Below are 2,520 nucleotides of genomic sequence, written 5' to 3'. Positions count from 1 at the left end.
GGGGGGGGGGGGGGGGGGGGGAAATCAACTTAAAGAACTTAAACTGAGTAGAGTTTAGAGTTGTATAGGAACTAGAATGCAACTTGGTGATATGGGTCACTTACCAAATCAGACAAAGTTTTAGTAAGAAGGTGCTCACAAATATGTCTGCAAGACTTGTTTTATACTTACTACTTTTCTTAGAGAGATTCCTTGGAGACACTATTAGAAAGAAGGGATACTTATTTGACATCGCTCAACCATCTCATTTGTCTCAAAGTAAGTGGGCTTTCAAATTATTCTTGCAACTGAGACAAAAATATGAACAGAAGCCTTTTTAATATTTGTCATTTCTATAACAGATAATTAAAAATGCAAAAATATTAAAAATGATACAAAATACCTAGTATCCCAAGATGCTTGAATTGCAGAGATATATGATATATGGGCCAGGTCTGGATTACTTAAAAATATACATCACCAAAACTCTCCTCAGCTAATCTCGAAGTGATATACATATAAAAATATTATTTAAAGAAATGTAATCTACCTGCATAATAAGAATGCTGAACACCAAAAACATCAGCTATAGAACAGAAACTGAAGAATACTTTTTGGATATTTATGAAAATCAAGTGGCAAAAGTAGCAAAATAGCATACACAGTTGAAGAAAGAAAGCGTCAGCCAGTTGCCCCCCTCCCCTCAAAGTTAAAAAGGAATCACACTTTATTCTTCCTTAAGATTTGAAGGTGAACAAGCCAAAGACCACCCAGATAAGCTTATATTTGTTTTCTTTTTACTTCTGTTTGGGGTTTTATCTCAAGTCAAGCCTGCAGCTGTTTTGTTCAAAATAAAGGTTTTTTTGTCACAACTCAGTGATCTTTAAATATATAAAGCTCTCCACAAAGCTAAGGTGCAACTGAAAATAGGCAGTGGCTTTAAGGAAGGAGAAATACTAATGCTTTTAGATCACCATGCTGGACACCACAGTTTAACTTTGAAAACTTATACAATGACCTTTATAAACTGCAAAAGAGGTGACAGGTTTCCTAGTTATTAGGACTTGTTTTATCTCGTAATAGGTAAAAAAATGGATGGTATCTGGCAAAACATGGTTATGTTTTTATACAGACAATGACAGGGTGAGCTTTATATGGTACTCGACGAAAAAACCCGTGAAAAGTAGTTGCAAAAGTCTTTGGCTCGAATCAATATATGGATAATGATTTACTTACAAATACACAGAGGACTACTGCTTCCCCCCCATCATTTATCATGTTATTTACTGTTAAAGTCTCTTGTCTCAAATCTATCCAGCTCCACTTGTTCATCTCTTCACACCCAACAAAACCTACAAAAGCAAACAGAGTATTTCCTTCTGTGATGTGACCTTTCTCCTCCATCTTGGCAGTCACCATAAATAATCTTCTCGCCTTCACAATTCCCATATGCTACAGTACATGCTAAGACAGTCAAAGATCTCTCGTGAGGACAAGATATCGTTGCTTGTAAAAGGAACAAGTTGTTAAAAGAAAAAAACCACCACCACACACGTGGAATATGTTCTGTGATGCCAACTTGAGATCATTTCCTCTTACTCACTTCCTAAAACAAAACTCCTCTTTTCTCAAGTACAAGTTCTTTCAGTTATTGCCCCCCAGTTTCATCTCTTAGGTATTTAAGACAGTCGAATCCTTCTTTAAAGGATCTTTAGTGCTCCAATTTCAACTATTAGAGATTTCTTAAATTGAGAAATATTGCTTTTTAATCCCCCCTGCAAAAAATGAATATGCACTAATAAATCTAAATATGCTGCAACTGCTAAATAATTTGCAAGATGTGCAGCACAAACTACCTGACCATTCCTAGAACTGAAACACAAGTAATTGCAGTTTCCAGGACTACATCAGAAAGGCCTCTTTTTCAAAATCGAAACCAAAAGCAGCGTGGTATCATAAGAATACCTTCATGCCTAAGGCATACTGCTTCAACACAGTCAGCAAATGAAAACAAAAAAGTTGTATGAAAATATAGCTACAAGGAGCTTTCAGATGAAATCTCTGCACCTCCTGGAAGACTTGGGTCTTCATGTTATCTCAGGCCCTCCTATAAGCTGGACATCATCAAGAAGCAGCAACGGTCCGTCCTCCCTTCCTTTCTCAAAGCAACAGCGAGCAATGCCTAGCAAGTACGAGAAGGGAAAGCTCCCCAGGGCAACAACCTGCCGGGGGGAGAAGGCAATATGCTGCAGCCACAGCTCCAGCAGCCCATTAGCTCTCTGCTGCGCGTCCCTACGAGAGCGGCCCCACGCCCCGCAGCTCCACACGCGTGTTGGAAAGGAAAAGGGGGTTGTTCGCAACTCTCCTCGCTGCAGGGATGAGAGGGACCTCAGCCCCACTCTGGGGCAGCGAGGGCAGAGGCCGCAGCGGGGCTCCGTGCCACGGGAAGGGGTGACACCGGGGAAGGGGGGGCCCGCCACGCCTCCCTCCGCGGCCAGGCCTCCTCAGCGGCCGCCGGCCACAGCCCTCCCAGGCGCTCCC

At 41.3% G+C, this 2,520-nt stretch overlaps 1 protein-coding gene across 1 annotated transcript in view; it reads right to left on the bottom strand.

Annotated features, from left to right (window-relative positions):
* WIPI2 (WD repeat domain, phosphoinositide interacting 2) overlaps positions 1-1,235 on the bottom strand; it is a 25,654-nt gene extending 24,419 nt beyond the window's left edge. The window contains exon 1 of the mRNA XM_026858777.1: positions 1,216-1,235. The gene's annotated coding sequence lies outside the window, so the exon portion shown is untranslated. The remainder of the gene's footprint in view (positions 1-1,215) is intronic.
* Between the last annotated feature and the right edge of the window lie 1,285 nt (positions 1,236-2,520).

This window comes from Athene cunicularia (genome assembly GCF_003259725.1).
Source record: "Athene cunicularia isolate RWA chromosome 14 unlocalized genomic scaffold, athCun1 chr14_part1, whole genome shotgun sequence".
NCBI lineage: Eukaryota > Metazoa > Chordata > Aves > Strigiformes > Strigidae > Athene > Athene cunicularia.
The sequence above is the reverse complement of the archived record's forward strand: the minus strand, read 5'-3'. Positions and strand labels throughout refer to the sequence as shown.